The sequence below is a fragment of the Sciurus carolinensis genome, unplaced genomic scaffold (assembly GCF_902686445.1).
Source record: "Sciurus carolinensis unplaced genomic scaffold, mSciCar1.2, whole genome shotgun sequence".
Classification (NCBI taxonomy): domain Eukaryota; kingdom Metazoa; phylum Chordata; class Mammalia; order Rodentia; family Sciuridae; genus Sciurus; species Sciurus carolinensis.
The window spans coordinates 21,057-44,763 of NW_025920141.1; positions in this window are offsets into that span (position 1 = coordinate 21,057).

Genomic DNA, 23,707 nt, shown 5'->3' on the forward strand with positions numbered 1-23,707 from the left:
CTTAGTGGTTCAGTGACCCTGAGTTCAATCCCCAGTACCAAAAAAAAAAAAAAAAAAAATTAATAAACCAGGAAAGGTTAAGTCAATCAATCCCTAAAACATTTTTTAACATCAGTTCAAGTGATCATGTAGTCTGATTTCATATTTAGTAGATTGGTATGAGAACAGGAGTAGTCAAAATGTGGATGAATACAATAAACAGTTGCCATTTTTAATAGCATTAGGGTGATGTGCTGAGAAAGTGTTGCACATTTATTACGTATCTCCTTCTGTTGAATAATTGTAGTATCAGAGGTTGACCACTACATAATTATAGAAATGTATATGCAAATTTTTAATTTTCTTAATATCACACTAATAATAGTGGTTTCTGTGTATACATAATTCATTAATATTTAATGACAACGATTGAGAGTAATGTATTCATTCATAATGCCATACTTCATTAAAGAGATTTTTATCCTCCCCTATTCCATAACCAATATTTCAATAATCTGTTTATTAATATGATTCCTTATGTTATACAGGGACCAGATCTAGGATGATGTGCATAAATAGCAAGTGTCTCTGGGTGATGGCCTTTCTGTCTAAATCAAGACCTGGCAAAGGTGGGACTGAAAGGGGGCATCAGGATAGTAATATCTAAGGGAAGCAGGTTGCGGAGGTGATGTTTTAATACTCATTGATCTGAATGGCATTTTTTTTTTGTTTATTTAACTATTTTGCAGTAATACAATTTGTATTCAAAGAGCGATGCCTTCATGATATTTTACATATATAGTTAACTTTCTATAGTTGTAAAAACATATAAAAATCATCATTAATACTCCTCGTTCCATGGCACTGATCTCTGCCCGCATCTCACAGGAAGCACCCAGCCAAGAGACGCCACTGAACACACACTTATTATGTCTGAAGTAGCATCTGATCACTGGGATTACCTGGGTCAACAACCTACCACATCCTCAGGGTGCTCACAGCCCGGGGCACACCACACAGAGAGTTGAGAATTGAGATGGACTGAGCCTATTCCAAGAAGTGCATCTTACACAAACCTTTTCAGTGGTCACCTCACTGCCTTCCTCTAAGCATGCCACGCTGCAATGACGTCACCAGGTTGCTCTCAGACTTATTCTCAGGTCATTCTCAGCCGTGGCTCTAGGCTTCAGTTTTCAATGTGAAATTCTCAACTACATGGACTCTCTTCTTTCCTTCTTTATATTTTCCTCCTCTTCTTCCCTCTCCCTCTCTCTTTATCATCCTTTTCCTGCCCTCTCCACCTTTGTCTTCTGTCCTTTCCTATTTCCATTCTTTTTAAAGGCAGAAATTTATGGATAAAACATAGCATTGAGTCCAAGATGCTTAGTATTGCTGATGCTGACATAGGACAACTCAAAGCAGTGCTGTTTCCACTGACTCCTAAGTTATGAATAGCACATTGAATGCGAACAGAAAAGGTACAAAGATCACATGAGAAAAAAATTTAAATTCATCAATAGTCAATGACCATCTCTTCAATTCTTAAGCTCTCCTTCCCAAGGAAATAAAACTGAATATTTGAGACACATTGGCATAAATAAGTATAATTTGAGTGATGGATCTGATAAAACAGTTGGTTTGTGGCAATATCTGATCCTAATTCTTGGACTCTGCATCACTCCATAGAATGGCTGAAACATGACCATAATTATATATTGTTTTCATGTGCATATTTATAGAATTATAATGTATATTCCCATTACTAAAATAAGCATATGTCACAGCATCATTTTAAATAAAAGTAAAAATGACATATTTCCAGAGTGGTTTCCTGATAGCTGTCTTCCTTTAAAAATAATTCCCAGAAATGTATATTTGTTTCATGCAAGTCTAGTACATAATATATAATAGTAGTTGTGTGGACTATTTCTATAGTTACACATTACCTACTCATCTCAATTAATTGATCAAAATAGCAGCAGCTACCAGGAATACCCTGCAGACCATCCAAGTTTCTCTTGTTGGTGGGCTTTTCTTTCTATTCCAAAAGATGTTTTAGTTTTTTTTAAATAAGTATTTGGAAGGAAAGCAGAAGATGAATCTTAATAGTAGATTATTTCAAGAGCATAAGATTATTTATAAAATATCAGTATCCTATCTTATCATAGTCAGCTTAGACAGACATAAATCATCTGGTCTTTGGATCAATGATTCTGTTGCTAAGAACTCACATGAGAACATCATTTTACACAATAATACATTTATAGAAACAATAAGAATTGGAGATTACATTGTTAAGGAAAAGTAAAAAATTTGAATCTGTGCATACCATGTTAATTTATGAATTTGAAAATCTCTGAGAACTATAGCATGTAAATTCTAGGAATAGTCTCATATCTACCCTCAAACGTTATTAACCACTTTATTCCCCCAACATAGGTTTCAAATGACTTGTAGGCCTACATTGGCTATTGAGTATTGAATCATAATATGTACTTCACTAAAAAGCACTAAAATTCAGGACATTGTGGTCCAAGACACATCATGTTTGATTGCTTCAGGGCCATTGGTTTGTAACTATGTCAACAGTTATTTTACTCAGTGAAACGTAAATAATGCAAAAATCAATAGAAAGATGAAGCATTCTAAATGAAGCAGCCCTGGACTGTTGAGTTCTGTCCCTCAGTTGTCCAGTGTCTTCTACAAGGACCAACAGAGTTAGCTGAACTCCAGGGCTCCAAACAACCAGTTTGAGATCCAATACTGTAGATCATGGCATAGCCACAGGAGTTTGAAAAGAGATTAAAGTTCTTCTTTCCAACATGGTGGTATTAAGTCTCTTGCAGCCATTTAAATTTAAAATAATTAAAATTTGAGATAAAATTATAGTTTTGTTGCTGTGGTGACATGTTAACTGTTCAGTAGCTAGATGTGATGACTGGGTAGCATACTGGATACCATATATGGATAAAACACATAAAGAGTTCTTTAGACAGCACTGTGAGCTTTAAAATGGCAAAGAACCTCTTGCTTATCAGAGCATACACAGCACTTAGCACAAGTCATAGCCCGTGCACAGATTTATTAGAAAAAATATGTACATAGTATAGATGTTATGTTTGCTCCAAGGAACAAGTGAGGAAATGCATCCAAAACTTGACCTGTATGATCTTGGGAGGCTTTTTCTAAAAGATCCAAAATTAATGGAGGGAGGGATATTTAAAAATGTGGATGTGACTATATTGAAGACTTCGTGAGTGACCCTGAAGAAAAACTTTAGGTCCCTACCTAGAATGTTTTGTATGCATTTGTGACTATTTGTGGGGTACTCTCAAGTCAGGAAAGGCAGGTCAGTGTGCTTATTTCCTTAAAGCTCTATACATCCAAATTTAATACCTTCGAACATTTTCTCTGCCTCAAGCACATTCAACCATGTTGGCACCACGTAACTTTAGCAGTCAGTGTTCTTCAGGTCTTTACTGTTACTATTCTGTCTTTACAACATCTACTTTTACCCTTCTCACTTCATCTCCTGCCTGTGTTCAGACACCTCTGCTGAACTCCAGATTTGCCTGATCTTGGCACCTGGAGAGTAGAGTAAAGGGCAAGGCTGCTTCATTCAAAGATGTGCATTTGATTGACAGGTGCTCCTGCTGTGCTTGCACATATTATATTGTTTGAACTTACTGGAAGTTGTTGGACTTTCATCTTCTTTGTGTTGATTGTTTTCCCATCTCACTTAGAAGTTCATAGTAAGAGAGGGAAAGAGTTTCCTTAATGGGCCAGAAAAATGAAACCAAAAATCAAATTAAACTGTGAAAGTTACCTCCTCAAAGTCTTTGTTTAAGCTGAGCTCCATACTTTGTTATAAAACAGCAACAACAACAACAACAACAACAAAGTAAACACCAATAATATGTCCAAAGCAAAAGAGGAAGATGGGAATAGAAAAAGAATGCGAGGAAGGAACCTAGAAAAAGGAGTGGCTTTGGAGAAAAAAAGAATCTGTGTAGAACATTCCCCTGTGCCTCAATCTGGGGTGCTCCCTGGTGTGTCATCTGGAGCAGCACGTGGAGAAGGAGCTGCAAATGGACAAACACATGCACCTTGTTAGGTCATGAGTGTAAACAACTACAAAAGCCCGAGAAAATGCACAATAGTGTCTATCCAGGGCTCCCCAAATATCTCATTTTCCACAGATCATTTATGTTCTCCAATGTCCCAGTTTAATATATTCTCACTGAGCTGACAGTTATGTATTTTTAAAATCCATAAAGTACATTATGACATAAGTGCCATCATTTCGTATTAAAAATAATGGAAGAGAATTCCAAATGTCTCGCCTTGAAATAATATGATGAATGAAATTTGGAATGGCATTAAGCTAAATTACACAGAGCTTAAAGCTCAGATATAAGAGAAGTAGACTCTATTACTTTGATTTCTATAGATCCTCAGTAATTCACACCAAATGAGAATTTAGATCTTTTCTGTATTTGTTAGAGTGTTTCCATTGTTCCTTCTTCTCTGTTCTCAGGATCCTGCTGTTGAATGGCAACAAATCTACTTTCTTTCAAACTCAAAATGCGTTAGCCTTTAGCTGCACAAAAGCGAAATAAATTGTAACAGATCAGTGAGGTCGGTAGATAGTTTTTAATAACTGAATACTTCTAAACATTTAAAGAAGAATTAATCCTCATTTTCTTAAAAAATTCTGCCAAAAAATAGAAGAGGAAGAAACATTTATCAATGCAGTCATAAATGCACTGTCACTCTGATAATACAACCAAAGACATCACAGGAGAACAACAAAACACACAAGAAGACAGCAAACCAATATATTTTTTAAATATGGAAACAACATATTGAACAAAATGTTAATATGTTAGTGAACCCTATTCAACAACATAAAAATAAAGTTATATATCATGACCAAGTGAGATTTATCCCCAGGGTAGAGTGTGACTCAATATTTGGAAGTCAGTTCATTTAACATATTAATAAAATAAAAACAAAGTAATATGCTCATGTTAGTAGACAAAAAGAAACCACCAACATTCTGTCATTATAAAAAATTGACAGGAATAGAAAGGAACATCTTCAGTCTGCTAAGGGACACCTACAACAACCCCACAACTAGCATTATAGTTCATGTTGAAAGAATGTATGCTTCTTCCTCAGACCCAGAACAAGTCAAAGAATTCTAATCTTGCCACTTACATACAGCATTGTACTAGAGGTTAAAGTCAGGATAAATTAGCAAGAAAAATAAATAAATATCATCCGGATCAAAAAACAACACATAAACCTATTTCTATTTAGTTATGACATGATCTTATATATGAAATTCCAAAGGAACACACTTAAACACTATTATAATGTATAAATAAATTCAGCAAAGTTTTAGGATTCAAGATCAATATACCAAGATAAAATGTTTTACTATATACTTACATTCAAAAATGAAAGTAAGAAAATAATTCAATTTATCAATACATTCAAATAATGAAATATTTAGGAAATATTTAACAAAAGATGTGCAAAAACTTATACTCTAAAAGCTTAAAAATGTTCAAAGCAATTAAAGACTATCTGAATAATTGGAAAAACAATTCATATTCGTGGGTTGAAAGACTTTAACATTTTAAAAATGGCAACACTGTCAAAAATTTATATAGATTCAATTATATCCTTATTAGAATCCTAGCTGACTTCTTTCTGTAGGAATTGACATGATGATTTTAAAATTGATATGGAATTGCAAGGAACCCAGAACAACCAAAACAATTTTGCAAGAAGAAGAACAAAATAGCATTTGAAATTCCTTATTTAAGGTTATTGTGAAGCTGTGGTAATCAAGACAGCATAGTACTGGTCTGAGAATAAACATATACATTAATGGAAATAAAATTGAGATTCTAGAAATAAACTCACACATCTATGTTCGATCAATTTTTGACAAGGCACAAAACCTTTCAATAAGCAAAGAAATATATTGATTAAATGTTGCTAAGAAAACAGTACAGCTACCACAAAACAATGAAGTTGAAACTTCAACTCAAGCCAAGCATAAAAATATTAGGGAAAAATGGATCATGGTACAAATATTGCAACCAAACTATACAATATTTAAAAGAAAGCATGGGGGAAAACCTTCATCACTTTGAGCTTGGCTGAGGAATCTTTTATATGGCACCAATATTTGGGGGAACAAAAGCAAAGATGATTGTATCTACTTGAAATTTAAACCTGTTGGAATGGAAAGAATACCATCAAGAAGGTGATGGGAGAAAATGTTTGCAAAATATTTAAAAATGATTTATCTGATAGGATACATGTATCCATAATATTTAAATAATTCTTGTCATAGTGATAGTTGATATACCTGGGGATGTCCCAGTAGCAATTGAATTGCACACTCCAAATAAGGTTATTGTATGATAGGTGAATTATATCTCAATTAATTGTTTTTAAATGAAGAAAAAGAAATAGTAACTGCATGGTAACTAGCTAGTGAAATGGCATGGAGATTGATCAAACTAATGGAAAACTGGTTAAAAAAATAAGAATTTTATGTAAGAAGAATGTAACACTGAGTCCCATTATTATGTATAGTACAGGATATGCCAGTCTAGCCTGCTGCTCACAGATTCAAACTGTAGCCCAAAAGAACCATCTCAGGTTTGGAGAGGAGGTTGCTCTAGGGTCTTCCGCTTGGTTGTACGGAACACATCCTAATCTGCTCCTCCTCTCCACTCTTGTACCTTTGATCAGTTTTTCACTATTATATGTAATAGGGGGATTCATTGTTACATTCTCATTTAAGAGCTCTTTCTTTAAAAAGAATGTAACAGTGAGTCCCACTATTATGTATAATTATAATATACTAGTAAAAATGTGAAAAAAAATCAAAAGAATTATTTCTTAGGGTAGGCCTTAAATTTTATTCTCCTCAACTTTCATGCTTAAAATTCTTATTAATATTTAATTTTTTATTTGTTCTAATTAGTTACATATGAATTATGCATTTTGATCCATCATACACAAATGGAGTATAATATCTCATTTTACTGATTGTACATATTGTTGGATCACATGGGTCATGCAGTCATATATACACTCATATATGCACATATGCAGTCATATATAAGGTAATAATGTCTGTTTCATCCTACTATCCTTCCTATCCCCTTACCCCTTCCTATTCCTCCAGTCCCTTCTACCTAATCTAAAGCAACTATTCTTCCCTAGACCCCCCCACTCCTTGTGGTGAATTAGCATTCACATATCAGAGAAAACAGTTGGCCTTTGGATTTTTGGGTTTGGCTTATTTTGCTTAGCATGCTATTTAAGATACATTCCCAGATCAGTCTGGTCTTCATTCTGGGTCTCTTGCAATTTCATACGAATTTTAAAATCATATTTTCAATTCCTATACCCAAACCATCAGTTTGGTCTTGTTATGCTTCGGTTTTATTTTAAACTTAATATGAAGAAACATCATTTTGTACCACAAATACATTGCAAAAAAAATTTATAAAACTGCATATAATTTGAATGTCTGAAGTAGGGGAATGTATCATTAAATAGTGGTACATCAACATTATTGAAAGATATGGTAATATAAAAAGCATCATTACTATTATGACCCTCAAAACACAAAACTATTCTAATATATTGGTAAAAAGTGGAGGACAATATTGTACATATTGTATCCTCACTATGTTAGGTAGGTAAAATGCTTAATAAGTGTAATAGCTACCAATACATAACTGCCAGTTCTTTATTTGAGGATGTAATAGAAGCATTAAAGCATTAAAGATATTATAAAGGCAACTCTAAGATATTAAATGCCATAGATTTTGAGCCTGGCATGGTGGTGATTGCCTGCAATCCCAAGAGATTGGGAGGCAAAGGCAAGAGTATTGCAAGTTCAAGACCAGCCTCAGCAATGTAGCAAGGCCCTAAACAATGTATCAAGACCCTGTCTCAAAATAAAGATAAATAGGGCTGGGGATGTTGCTCAGCACCCCTGGGTTCAATCCCTGGTACAAAAACAAAGCCACAAATTTTAAGATGTATCATCAAATTAACAATAACTCTTGGAGAGAAGGAAAAGAGGAAATGAAGCAACATAACATGCTAAATTCATGCAAATCAATTATAAAATTCTTTTTGATTTCAGATTAATAGTTTCTAATTAAAATATTAAAAACATCATTTTCCTAAATTAATTAGGTCAGTCCTTTTTTCCTCAATCTGAGTCTTAGGTCAGACATTTGTTATGAACTGTGATCCTTCAAAATTCATAGGCTGAACATTTAATCTCAAGTAAGAATGTATTTGGAATAGAGATCTTGGTAGGTAATTAAGGTTACATAAATTATAATGATCTGGTCTTAGTAACATAGAATTTGTTGCCTTATAGGAAGAGGAATATAGATCTTTCCTCTCCCTCTGACTCTGCTTCTCCTCCCTCCACCTCTCTGCTACTGAGTTAAGGCTATGTGAGGACATGTTGAGAAGGTAGGTATCTTTAAACAAGGAAAAGAACTCTGGCCAGAAACCAAATTGACTGGCACCTTGATTTTGAAATTTGCAGCCTCCAGAATTTGTGAGAAATCTCTTTTAAGTCATGTGGTCTGTGGTATTTTTTACGGTAGCCCAAGGCAACATAATTTGTAATGGAGTTGTCATTTTGCAGGGGAGAAGGGTCAATGTCGTCACTCAATGTTAGGACCTCCTGACATCCTAGATGATTGTTCTTGTTAAATATGCATAAAGGTCACTCTTTGGGATGTATGAGTCAATGAATTTTATCAATTGCACAGTCATGTATCTGCTACCTTAGTACCATGCAAAACCACCATTCTAAAGCCTATGTTGACAATTTAATCCTTAATGTATTCAGAAGAGTGTGGGGGAGGTGATTAGCTTATGAGGGTAAATCTTTATGAAAAAAAATTAGCACCCTTTTAAGGAGAAAAACCAGGAAGAGGATCTTCCTCTCTTTCTCTCTCTCCCTCCCTCCATCTCTCTCTACCATGTGGGGATACAACAAACCACACTTAAGACCAGGAAAGGGACCCTTACCAAGAACTAAAACAGCTGGCACTTTGATGTTGGACTTCCTAACCTCCAGAACTGGAGGAATACCTTTCTGTTGTTTAGGCAACTTCTGCTCTGATATTTTTATTATAGCAGCCCAAACTAACTAAGACATACAATTAGAAATGTTATATACTTTTGTATATTTTCCTCTTTTTCAATATAAAATTTTTCATGTTAACTCTTATGATAATCTTTAATGAAGTTTGTATTATATGATACTAACTGTTACTCCATGGTTTCTAATGATTAGTTTATTGAATGTCACATGGTTTACTACTCAGTCTTTCTGTGCCTTACATTTAAACCATGGTTCTTGGACAAAGTATAACATAGAGCCTTATGTCGTTACTGATCGAAATCTCTACCTTCTAATTTGTGGGGAGACAGGGTGAGTCCGTCCATATCTAAGTCAAGCACAAACATATCATCTTGTCTTTTGATTTTGTCTGTTCAATTTTCAGTTTTCTGCTCCTTTTTCCTTTAATTGAATAAACAAAATTAAATATACAAACAAAACATATATTATATACCTACATGCACATATGCACTATTTCAATTCAGTATGTGCTCAATGGAATTTCTATGTGATCTTTCTATTAACTTTTTGACAAAAATTCTGTCTGCTTTACTGGCTATACTAGCGATTGCAATGTGCATTTTTGACATATCACATTTTACCTTCAGATAACATTCCCTTAGTTCATTAATAATGACAGTGAGGCCAGGGGACCAAAAGACAGTCTATGTAAATAATAAATAATTGGGTACAATCATGAAGATGGGGGCTGGTTTGACAGGAAATAACATGCTAATACCTCCAGAGCTCATCCTCCCCCTCCACCTGTTGCTAAGGTAACAGGTGTTGTAGGGATTGGTCCTCCCTACAAGGGGCTGTTAATGAATGCCTGGGCCATTCCTTTCCTTTCCACTTTTGGCCCACCTCTCAGGTTACTTGTCACCTAAGCATGATGGAGGAAGTAGAAGAGCATGAAATCAAAGGAATTTTAAAATGTATAAAAGGGGCAGAACACCCCCCACTTCTTTGGATACCAGCTCTGGATCCCCTTCTCTGAAGAGAAGTCTAAACTCTCTTCTATCCTTTAGTAAAACTTGTTTTCTTTGCTTGCCTCAGCGTTTCTTCTTCACATCTGGGGAAACGGAACTTGGCCCTGTTTGATTCTCGTCATCAATGGTGGTATCGTATTTGGAGGTTCCACTGAGATGATCACCGAGGTAAACTCCTTCATATGGACCCCACATCTTTCTGAGGTGCATCTTTCTGACTCTTTCTTTCTGGAGGATCTTAATAGGCACCCATCAGCTAATTAAACTCAGTTAGTGCAAGTCGCCATGTTACAAGACCCAGATGAGAGGATTCCCAGCATAGACAGTTCCAAATCACCTGTCCTGCAGGTCAGGCATGAAGCCATTTCCCACATTTCTACGCAGGCCCAAAGAGTGTTTGGCATAAGTACACAGTGTCTCTAATCTGGGTCTGCCTTTGGATGCGTGGAGGTGGACAAAGGGTTGGAATAACTGTGGAATTCTGACCTGGGTGTCTCACAGGTGAACCCAAAGCTTCCATCTCTCTATTCCTCTCCTGATTGCCCCAGTGGGGTGTCTATGGTGATCTGTTGATAAATGGCCAATACACATACCTTCAGATGGGTCATGCTGCCCTTTCTTGGGCTTGCTTCTCCTGAGTATTCCCCTCCCTCCAATCAGACTCTATATTTTCAGACTCTAAGGTTGAGAGAGGGACATCGAATAGTTCACAAGGAACTGCCTTGGTTCCCTTTGTTCACAGCCCTTACAAGCCTGTAGAAACTCTCCCCACTGTTCTTCCTATGTGCTTTGCAAGCTTCTTTGAATGAAAATAGGGAGAGTTATACCCACAGCCCTCTGAAGATTCTTTTAGTCCATAGTGAGTGTAAACTCTTTATTTCCAGCCTTTACCTCTGGTTTTCTTCTCCTGTCAAACATGGTCTCAATAATAATTCTCTATATGATAGAGAATTCTAGCCATCAGAGGGAAATACAAATTTTAATATCATTCTATAGCTTAGTCGGTTCTATATAAAGGAAAGATATTGTCTGAGGTTCCCATTTTGTTAAAAAAAAATGAATTGTGTCAAAAATGTAAATATTAGGCTCAGCTGTGATCCTCCATTCTAAGTGAGGCCAAATTTTACTTTCCAAAATATCATTAACTAATGGGAGTTTCAACACAGACAGATTAATTTCAAACAGGGTTTCATGTTCTCCTAGGGAATCAAAAGTCACATGGTAAGGGTGAATAATCTGGAGGTTTGCATCTTTTTTCATGAATAAAAAAGCACATGGGTCATGACCAAAATGGTAAGGCAGTAATTAAATACAGAGGTTATACATGGAAGGCAGGGAAGAGACTGCTGACCACCAGAGGCTTCAGGAGCTAGAGGCTTGGCACTGGGGAGATGTTCCCTAGCCACTGAGACAGTTCCTGGATGCAGGCACTTGCAGAACCTGTTGTCTTTTGCTCAGTTCATGTTCATTTTGTTCAGAGGAAAGTCTCATCTTCAGAGTCATTGGGGTGATGTCTCATAATTTTCTATATCCAAAACAAGTCTAATTACCAACTGGGGGAATAAAAAATGGTTGAAATGCTTTAGACATGAGGCTTAGTTCAAAACAGCAGCCTCACTTATTTTCTGCCACTTTTCTATCACACTGAGACTTGCACTGAAATGTAATTGCACAGACTTGCAGGACTTGTAAATCTCAGTAGGGAACAGACTTGGGACCAAAGTGGCGGAAAAAAGTGTGCCACTTCTAAGTCCATGCTGCTTGTGACTAGCTGTCTGATCACCCCCTTTCTTAACATTGAACACTGCAGCACAGGGATGGAAAGTGAAATGGTCAAGTCTTCCTTACCATGAGAACCTTTACCCAAGGATGTCAGGGCTCTCTCTCTCAGTCTTTCTATATCTGAACTCATTCTAATCAAAGCCAAAAAGTGAACTCTGATCTGATAAAGATATTCTGCATGCTCCTTTGCTAATTATGGCTGTGTCTTATTTTCTTTTTTTTCTGTAGAACTCTTGTTTTTTTTTTTAATTCTATATTCTTGAGCTCATGGCTTTAGTGTGAATTCATATTTGATTCTATGGGCTTAGAGTAATATGTTTTTGTGATCAGTCTTATTTTTAACCAGCCATACAGGGTTTTACACTGTTTTGGTTTAAGGGCCAATTTTCAAAGGATAGCTCTCAAATACATTGGTAAAATTTCCTTTTATGAGATCCTAAGTAGACTATAGACATAGTGATGCTGGAAATAGATCTAGTAGAGGCTTGAATAAACATCTGTAACATTGCAGCTACAGCATCTTTTTTTCATTCTTATTTTGTGTCTGCACATACTTGCGTATTGTGTAGATATGTCTACATGTGCTTGTGTCCACATATCATGTATATGGTACCAAAATTGACATATAGATAAATGAGTGTGCATAAAAATTTAAATTTAAATAAAAAATAGATTCAAATGCCTTCATTTAATGTGACTTAAAAAGGGGGTTCAATTTAAAAACAGATGAGAGTAAAGACGTCTTTAAAATTACTAACTCACAAATTTTTCTAGGTGTCCAGACAATTCAGAGTGTTGGTTTCTACAAAATGTCTAGAATGTAATATTAGATTGTTTGTAGGATTTTTCTTCATCAAGGTAGAGAGTCTGTTAGCTACACTTGTATGATACCTTGGTTTTCACAATTAAAAGTGAGGAAATTAGATTTAACATCAATGGGATTAATCTTAGTTTCTTAGTTCATAGTTATTATACAAACTCAATATGTTTATGCTCTTGTTAATTTCATATTTTGTGTTTTCCTTGTTAACTTTCACTCTTATCTGTTAGTGCCTTACAGAAGTGTAACTTCTAATATAACAACCTGAGTTAATTTGATGTAATAGGCCATCATCTATAGAGGACAGATAGAATGTAGGACTAACTTGCACTTCTAATACTGATCCCAATTAAATAAAAGGTGCAAATAACTGTAAAGTTATAGACATGAAATTTAAAACCTAGCACTATTACTTCAAGACTGGTGAAACTGGCTGACTGCATGTTTAAGACCAAAACTTGGAAGCTAAATTTAAGGAAATAAAAGGGTCAAGAAAGAATAGCTAGTATTTGGCTCTTGCTCTCTGAGTCAGCTTGAACCCAGAATACGGAGACTTCTCTAAGGGTTTTGCAACTCTGGGCCACAAGACCTCACAAACAGGAGGATCACTGAGACCCTACATGCTGCAGAAAAGAAGGGTCAGTGGAGAAGGGAGACATTCCTGATGCTTCCAAGGGAAATCACAAAGGTCAGCAAGACTCTAACCCATCCTAGCAGATGGCACTAAAGGAGCTGAGAGGCTCTCTCGAGTTCCCCAGGAATGACCCACTGAGGGAACTCAACCAATCCTTACCAATAGATAGGAACAAGGTCTATTTAACCAGTTCGATCATAAGCAGTGAGCAAAAACAGCTACAACCAAAGCACATCCATCCCTGGGCATTTAAAAGAGAAAGACAATAGTTTTTTTAATGTAAATTAAGATGTACACTTGTGGTAACCCCACCAAAAGTAACTAAGACTGGAGGGAATTCCTAGGAGTCTCTGATAACTATCAAAAGAGACTCTCAGAGTCAGAAGGTTTTTCTTAGTCAATAGTCAATTTAAAACCTACAGGAGATCCAAGATGGCGGCCTAGAGGGTGACTGCACCCCCAGTCGCTCCAGAACCCAGGAGTTAAGAAGGGGAGGCATTGAGAGACTCGGACTGAAATAGAGCCACAGGTGAGTCTGCCCACTGGGTAAAGCTCGGCCAGGGTGGCAGGCCCAGATAGAGGTGGCTTATTGGAGCCGGGCAGGGCAGCTAGAGTCTTCCACAGGCAGCCCTGCGCACTCCGGCGGTGGGCTCTTCCAACACGGCCAGCTGCACGGTGCAGGCCCACAGTGAGAGCATTTCCACACAGAGCCAGCTCCAAACCGTGGAACAAGTAGGGGGCTAGGGGCAGTTTTCTTCAGATGCACTGCATTATCAGATTCCTCCAAGACATCAGGCTAATGAAGGCTGGGAGGTGATACACTGGAAATCTACCAGGACACTATAAGCCAATAGCAGAAAACTGCAATATCTCAGGGTCCCACTGACAGCTGACCAATATGAGAAAACAAGGGAAGAAAATGTCCCAAACAAACCTAGATACTACATCAATAAAACCCAATGACAGCACAGCAGAAGAAATGTCAGAAAGGGAGTTCAGAATGTACGTAATTAAAACGATCAGGAAGCTAATGAGGAGATGAAAGAGCAAATGCAGGCATTGAAGGATGAGATGAAAGAGCAAATGCAGGCATTAAATGATCACACCAATCAACAGTTAAAAGACCAAATACGGGAAGCAAGAAATCATTTCAATAAAGAGTGAGAGATACTGAAAAAAAAAACAAACTGAAATACTTGAAATGAAGGAAACAATAAACCAAGTTAAAAACTCCATAGAAAGCATAATCAATAGGATAGAACACCTGGAAGACAGAACCTCAGACATTGAAGACAAATTATTTAATCTTGAAAACAAAGTTGGCCAAACAGAAAAGATGGTAAGAAATCATGAACAGAATCTATAAGAATTATGGGATATCATGAAAAGGCCAAATTTAAGAATTATTGGGATTGAGGAAGGCTTAGAGAAACAAACCAAAGGAATGAACAATCTATTCAATGAAATAATATCAGAAAATTTCCCAAATCTGAAGAATGAAATGGAAAACCAAGTACAAGAGGCTTATAGAACTCCAAACATACAAAATTACAACAGACCCACACCAAGGCACATTAGTATGAAAATACCTAACATACAAAATAAAGACAGAATTTTAAAGGCCACAAGAGAAAATTATCAAATTACATTCAGAGGGAAACCAATAAGAATATCAGCAGATTTTTCAATCCAGACCCTAAAAGCTAGAAGGGCCTAGAACAACATATACCAAGCCCTGAAAGAAAACGGATGCCAACCAAGAATCTTATACCCAGCAAAACTTACCTTCAAATTTGACGATGAAATAAGATCCTTCCATGATAAACAAAAGCTAAAGGAATTTACAAAAAGAAAGCCAGCATTACAGAACATTCTCAGCAAAATATTCCATGAGGAAGAGATGAAAAACAACGATGCAAATCAACAACAGGAGGTGCTAGCGTAAAGGAATAGCCAAATAAAGGAGAAACCAAATCATGTCAAAAACAAATATCAGTCAATTGACTGGGAATACAAATCATATCACAATAATAACCCTGAATGTTAATGGCCTGAATTCATCAATCAAAAGACACAGATTGGCAGATTGGATTAAAAAGAAAAATCCAACAATATGCTGCCTGCAAGAGACTCATCTCATAGAAAGAGACACCCATAGACTAAAGGTGAAAGGATGGGGAAAAACATACCATGCACACGGACACAGCAAAAAAGCTGGAGTATCCATCCTCATCTCAGATAATGTGGACTTCAAACCAAAACTAGTCAGAAGGGATAAAGAAGGACATTACATGCTGCTTAAGGGAAGCATAAATCAGCAAGACATAACAATCATAAATATCTATGCCCCGAACTTTGGGGCATAGACGTACGTAAAACACGTACGTAAAACATCCACGTACGTAAAACAAATCCTTCTCAATTCCAGAAACCAAATAGACCACAACACAATAATACTAGGCGATTTTAACACACCTCTCTCACTCCTGGATAGATCGTCCAAACAAAAATTGAATAAAGAAACTATAGATCTCAACAACACAATCAACAATTTAGACTTAACCAACATATATAGAATATACCATCCAACAAAGAACGAATACACTTTCTTCTCAGCAGCACATGGATCCTTCTCTAAAATAGACCATATTTTGTGCCACAAAGCTACTGTTAGCAAATACAAGAAGATAGAGATACTAACTTGTACTCTATCAGATCATAATGGATTGAAATTAGAAATAAATGACAGAAAAAAAACCAGAAACTTCTCCAATACCTGGAGATTAAATAATACACTATTATATGATGAATGGATAACAGAAAACATCAGGAGGGAAATTAAAAAAATTCTTAGAAGTAAACGAGAACAAAGACACATCATATCAAAATCTCTGGGTCACTATGAGGAAGATTTATTTCATGGGGCGCATTCAAAAAAAGAAGTAGAAATCAACAAATAAATGACTTAACACTACAGTTCAAAGTGCTAGAAAAAGAAGAGCAGACCAATACCAAAAGTAGTAGAAGACAGGAAATAGTTAAAATCAGAGCCGAAATCAACGAAATCGAAACAAAAGAAACAATTGGAAAAATTAACAAAATAAATAGTTGGTTCTTTGAAAAAATAAATAAAATTGATAAACCCTTAGCCACACTAAAAAAGAGAAAGAGGGAGAAAACTCAAATTACTAAAATTCGGAATGAACAAGGAAACATCACAACAGACAAGAGTGAAATACAAAACATAATTAGAAGCTATTTTGGAAATCTATACTCCAACAAAACAGAAAACCTCGAAGACATCAACAAATTTCTAGAGACATATGAATTACCTAAACTGAATGAGGAGGACATACACAACTTAAATAAACCAATTTCAAGCAATGAAATAGAAGAGGTCATCAAAAGCCTACCAACAAAGAAAAGTCCAGGACCAGATGGGTTCTCAGCCGAGTTCTACAAAACCTTTAAAGAAGAGCTCATTCCAATACTCCTCAAACTATTCCATGAAATAGAAGAGGAGGGAACCCTCCCAAACTCGTTCTATGAAGCCAATATCACCCTGATACCTAAACCAGACAGAGATACATCGAGGAAAGAAAATTTCAGACCAATATCCTTAATGAACATCGATGCAAAAATTCTCAACAAAATTTTAGCAAATCGCATACAAATATATATTAAAATATAGTGCACCACGATCAAGTGGGTTTTATCCCAGGGATGCAAGGTTGGTTCAACATTCGGAAATCAATAAATGTCATTCACCATATCAACAGACTTAAAGTTAAGAATCACATGATTATTTCAATAGATGCAGAAAAAGCATTCGATAAAATACAGCAACGCTTCATGCTCAAAACACTAGAAAAAATTGGGGTAGTGGGAACATTCCTTAACATTGTAAAGACCATCTACGCTAAGCCCATGGCTAATATCATTCTAAATGGTGAAAAACTGAAAGTATTCCCCCTAAAAACTGCAACAAGGCAGGGATGCCCTCTTTCACCCCTTCTATTCAACATCATCCTTGAGACTCTAGCCAGAGCAATCAGACAAACCAAAGAAATTAAAGGGATACGAATAGGAAAAGAAGAACTCAAACTATCCTTGTTCGCTGATGACATGATTATATATTTAGAGGAATCAGGAAATTCCACCAGAAAACTTTTAGAACTCATAACTGAATTTAGTAAAGTAGCAGGTTACAAGATCAATGCTCATAAATCCAATGCATTTTTATACATAAGTGATGAATCTTCAGAAAGAGAAATTAGGAAAACTACCCCATTCACAATAGCATCGAAAAAAATAAAGTATTTGGGAATCAATCTCACAAAAGAGGTGAAAGACCTCTACAATGAGAAATACAGAACACTAAAGAAAGAAATTCAAGAAAATCTTAGAAGATGGAAATATCTCCCATGTTCCTGGATAGGCAGAATTAATATTGTCAAAATGGCTATACTACCTAAAGTGCTATACAGATTCAATGCAATTCCAATTAAAATCCCAATGATGTACCTTGCAGAAATAGAGCAAGCAATTATGAAATTCATCTGGAAGAATAAAAAACCTAGAATAGCTAAAGCAATCCTCAGTAGTAAGAGCGAAGCAGGGGGTATTGCAATACCAGATCTTCAACTCTACTGCAAAGCAATAGTAACAAAAACGGCATGGTATTGGTACCAAAATAGACAGGTAGATCAATGGTACAGAATAGAGGACATGGACACAAACCCAAATAAATACAATTTTCTCATACTAGACAAAGGTTCCAAAAATATGCAATGGAGAAAAGATAGCCTCTTCAACAAATGGTGCTGGGAAAACTGGAAAACCATATGCAATAGAATGATATTAAACCCCTATCTCTCACCCTACACAAAACTCAACTCAAAATGGATCAAGGACTTCGGAATCAGACCAGAGACCCTGCATCTTATAGAAGAAAAAGTAGGTCCAAATCTTCAACTTGTTGGCTTAGGATCAGACTTCCTTAACAGGACTCCCATAGCATAAGAAATAAAAGCAAGAATCAACAACTGGGATAGATTCAAACTTAAAAGCTTTCTCTCAGCAAAGGAAACTATCAGAAATGTGAAGAGAGAGCCTACAGAGTGGGAGAATATCTTTGCCAACCATACCTCAGATAGAGCGCTAATTTCCAGAATCTATAAAGAACTCAAAAAACTGTACATGAAGAATACAAATAATCCAATCAACAAATGGGCTAATGAAATGAACAGACATTTCACAGAAGAAGATGTACAAGTAATCAACAGATAAATGAAAAAATGTTCAACATCCCTAGTAATAAGGGAAATGCAAATCAAAACTACCCTAAGATTTCATCTCACCCCAATTAGAATGGCGATTATCAAGAACACAAGCAATAATTGGTGTTGGCGAGGATGTGGTGAAAAAGGAACACTCATACATTGCTTGGGGGTTGCAAATTAGTGCAGCCACTCTGGAAAGCAGTGTGGAGATTCCTCAGAAAGCTTGGAATGGAAACACCATTTGACCCAGCTATCCCACTCCTTGGCCTATAACCAAAGGACTTAAAATCAGCATACTACAGAGATACAGCCACATCAATGTTCACTGCTGCTCAATTCACCATAGCCAGATTGTGGAACCAACCTAGATCCCCTTCAGTTGATGAATGGATAAAGAAATTGTGGCATATATATACAATGGAATATTACTCCGCAATGAAGAATGATAAAATTATGGCATTTGTAGGCAAATGGATGAAATTGGAGAATATCATGCTAAGTGAGATAAGCCAATCTCAAAAAACTAAAGGACGAATGATCTCACTGATAAGCGGATGAGGACATATAATGGGGGGTGGGAGGGGTTAGCATTGGGTTTAGGGTTAGGTTTAGGGTTAGGGATAAGGAGAGTGGTAAGAATGAAGGAAAGAAGGACTGTATAGAGGGAAAAGAGGGGTGGGAGGGATGGGGGGGAAGGAAAAAAAATAAACATCATTGCCCTATGTAAAAACAAAAACAAAAACAAAAACAAAAACAAAAACAAAAAACAAAAAAAAAATAAAATCTACAAATCTTCCTAACCTCTGATACAGGTAGACTTGATCTGTTTGCTAGTATGATTAAATAGCACTAAGTAAAATGAATAACGGGATCTCTACTAAGCAAAAAGATCATGCTAATAAAGAGTTATTTTGTAAAAATCAGATGACATTACACAGCTTATGTACAACCTATGGGGACATCTGTGACATTATTAAAACTTAGTGTTTTGTTTACATTGCTGATAACTCTGGCAATGGTAAAGATTTACTTTCCTAAATAAAGACTTTTTCCTCATCAGTCTTATTATGAGAACGACTTCTTAGCTCTTGCACCTCCTGGTGAGAGATTACTGTTTTCTATCATCTTCATGATATTCATTGACATGTTCCAGATGCTGCAACATTTATTTTGTATTAATCTCATTCCAGTACTCCTGTCTTTTTGTTTTTCTCGTAGAAGCACCCACCCCTAAAGGATGTTACAAGGTGTTCTTTCTGAACCAGACTTTTGCCATAGATCTCTCTACTGACCCAAAACATTCCTGAGAGGGAAACCCAAACTCTTGGCACCATATCACCACCTCTCAGCTCAAATCAGCCAGAGCAGTTATTGTCCATTTTCCTCTAACAGCAAGTAGAGTTGAATTCTCAGAGTGGGGACAGAGGCCAGGGAACAAAAAGGACAGTCCTTGTAAATAACAAATAATTAGGTCCAACTGGATCCCCTTCTGTGCATAGAAGTCTAAGTCTCTTCTATCCTTTAACTAAACCTTGCTTTCTAGGTTTGCTTTTGGTGTGTCTCAGGTGTTCGATTTCTGGGGAAATCGAAATTGGACCTGTTTGACTCTCATCATCAATGGTGGTATCAATAGGACTTGCTATATGTGGATCCTATTTGAATGTGACTCCAAAAGCTTTGTGTTTTGAAAACTTGGTCTCCAGTGTGTGATGTTGAGCAGTGTTGGAACCTTCAAAATGTAGGGCTTAGTGGAAGCGAGGTGCTATCCTCTTTAGTGACGATGTTGTTCTTTTGGAGTCCAGTGAGATCCTGTGAGAGTGAATTGTTCCTAAAAAGAGCAAGACTGGTTCCTTCCCTGCTTTCTGACTTCCTGTGTTATTATGTGAAGTGCTCTCACCATTGGGATGCTATCTGCCATAAAGGACCTTCACTAGAATGTGCACAAGCCAATACCATACTTACATGGTTTCAAAGTTCTCTTTAAAAACAATTCCCAGTTTCAGGTATTTTGTTATAGTAATGGAAAATTGATTAATACAGGACCATACAAATTAGAAATCTCTTTCCTTTGCTATTTTCTACTTTGGGGCATGCATTTTATTTCTACATGTGTTATAAACTGAAAAAGACATCATCATTGTTTTCTCTTTAAACTGTCAACAGTAATTAAATAAAGCTTGAAACATGCAAAAATGTCATCTTTCTAACTACATGTTTCTCTTTTCTGGGTCTCTTTATTCCTTACTGCAGATTGCAACTAACTTCTGATACCATAGCCCTTAATAATAAAGTTCTTCAATTATTTCCTATACTTCAAGCAGATTATCTCAGGTGTTTCTGAAAATGTCTTTACTTCTGCTTTAGTTTTTAAGTGTACTTTATCATTGCCTATAGAATTCTAAGTTGTGATGTTATTTTATTTGTTTATTTATTTTGGTATTTTAGATTGTACACAAGGGTGTTTAACCACTGAACCACATCCGCAGACCTTTTGATTTTATTTTTTATTTTGATAAAGAGTCTCTCTAAGTTGCTTAGGGTCTCATTAAATTGGGGAGACTGAGTTTGAACATGTGATCCTCCTACTTTGGACTCCTGAATTGCTGGGATTACAGGCGTGCACAATCACAACTGCAGTGATGTTATTTTTATTTACTTTCGGCACTTTAGCCTACATTTTTTCCTCTGATGAGAAGTCAGCTGTCATTCTTATCATTGCTTTCCTGATTAAAATGTGTCATTTTTTCACCCCTTGGCTGATTTAAAATTTCCTCTTTCTCTTTGATTTATAGCCTGGTACAGATAATATGACTAGATTTCTTTATCTTTTGTTTTGTCCTGCATGATATTTGCCAAAGTTCTTTTTTTATTTTTATTAGTGCTTTATAATTAAACATAAGCAGGATTTATTAAACCGTATTTGTACATGCACACAGCATCATTTGATTGATCTCATTCATCATGCTAAAGTCTTATGATTATTTGGTTTGTTTTCTGGTCAATTGGTATATTTCATCAGCTTTGAAAACATAAGCTGTTGGAAACGCAGGGAACTTAGAGAAGTAGAGTTGCCCAGTGAAACTCCCCCTCTAGAGCGGTAAACCCAGACAACCGGGAGCATTGTAGAGGAAGGCAGCTCAGCGGGAGGCTTAGGAGCAGAGCCAGGGTCCTAGGACCACAGGCAGCTTCTCGGAGGAAGGGCTGCCCAGCAGGGCACTTCGGCACAGGGTGAGGCTCCCTGGCCCAGGAGGTAGGTCTGGACCCCTGGGAACGTCGCAGAGGAGGGCTGCCCAGCCCAGATGGTAGTTCTGGAATGAAGGGAACTTCTCAGAGGGGTGCTGCCCATTGAGACTTTCCCACCGGGTGAGTCTTCCCCGCCGGGCGAGGCTTTCCCACCAGGCAGTAGAACCAGAGACACAGGCCCAGACCAGACATGCCCCAACCTGCAGTCTAGTGCCCCTTAGGCTGACCATCAGTCAACAAGTGGAGGCGCCTCTGCCCCATAGCAGGGATATACCGCACCTGAATGTCACCATCCCTAGAGGGGCAGCTTTCTTGTGGAGCACTGCATTATCAAGTTCTTCCAAAACTTCAAGCTACTGAAGGCTAGGAGGTGAGATATTGGAAATCTGCAGGGACACTATAAGTCAACAGGGAAATCTGCAATATCTCAGAGTTTCACTACTAGAGGAGTAGATACCTGAGCAATAAGAGAAAACAAGGAAAGAAAATGTCCCCAAAATCCTAGATAGTATAGCAATAAGATCCAATGACAGCATGGCAGAAGAAATGTCAGAGAGGGATTTAAGAGTGTACATAATTAAAATGATCATAGAAGCAAATGATGAGATGAAAGAGCAAATGCAGGCTTTGAATGATTGCATCAATCAACAGTTAAAAGAGCAAACATGGGAAGCAGCAGATCATTTCAATAAAGAGTTAGAGATACTGAAAAAAAACCAAACAGAAATCCTTGAAATGAAGGAATCAATAAACCAAATTAAAAACTACATAGAAAGCATAACCAATAGGATAGAACACCTGGAAAACAGAACCTCAGACATTGAAGACAAAATATTCATGTACAAACAGAGAAACAAGAGGTACCCCATTTGTTTACAATAAAAATAAATTAAAGAAAAAAAAATTAGCTGTTATCTTTTCAGGTATTTTTTCTGATCCTTTTTCTCTTGCCTCTAATTTGGGAGCTTTACTTTGACATTTTGTATACAGTTTAACACTGTTCTATGGATCTTGAAAGCATTTTCTCTTTGTGTTTCAATCTGATCTTTTATTGTGGACCCGTCTTAAAGTTAACAGCTTGTTTTGGACAGTGTTTAAGGTGGTCCCTGTTATCTCCTCTTCATGGAATTCCCACCATAATGTAACCCCTTTCCTTGAGCCTTGAACCCTGGGTTTTGGTGGAACCAATGCCTTGCTTCTCTCCACTGTGAACCTGATTATATGTGACAGTTATCTCTGTAGTGCTAGAGTCCCTCTCTCCTGCCACTTCTCTCCTTCTTCCCCTTCCTTCATTCATTGCTGATTGCAGACTTTGAAGAAGAAATGTGTCATGAATCCTACAGCTCGGAGGGCATTAATTATTCCAAAATGTGGAAAGACTTGGAAGCTGATCTTTTCCTTAGAGGAATGAGGGACTGCCAATGTATAAGTCCATAATCAGAAGACTTGTCAGAACTACACTCCACTTCCTGCCTCCAGGAACACATGAGAAAATAAGCACACCTTACCTGATGAAGCTATGCTTGTGCTAAGTGTACCGAGCAATAGAAAACTAATTAAATTCCACCTTCTTCTGTTTGACCCACATGATGCTCGATCCCTCCTATGAGTCTTTTATTTCTGACATCTTATGTTTTGACTTGTAACATTCTTTTTCTCTCTTCCATCTGAAATTTTTCCACCTGTTCCGACATGGAATTCACCATTTCCTGGATCTTATTTATTTGTCATTTTTAAATCTGAAATTCCTGTGGGACAATTGTCATATTTGGCTATGTCTTTGTCTACTTT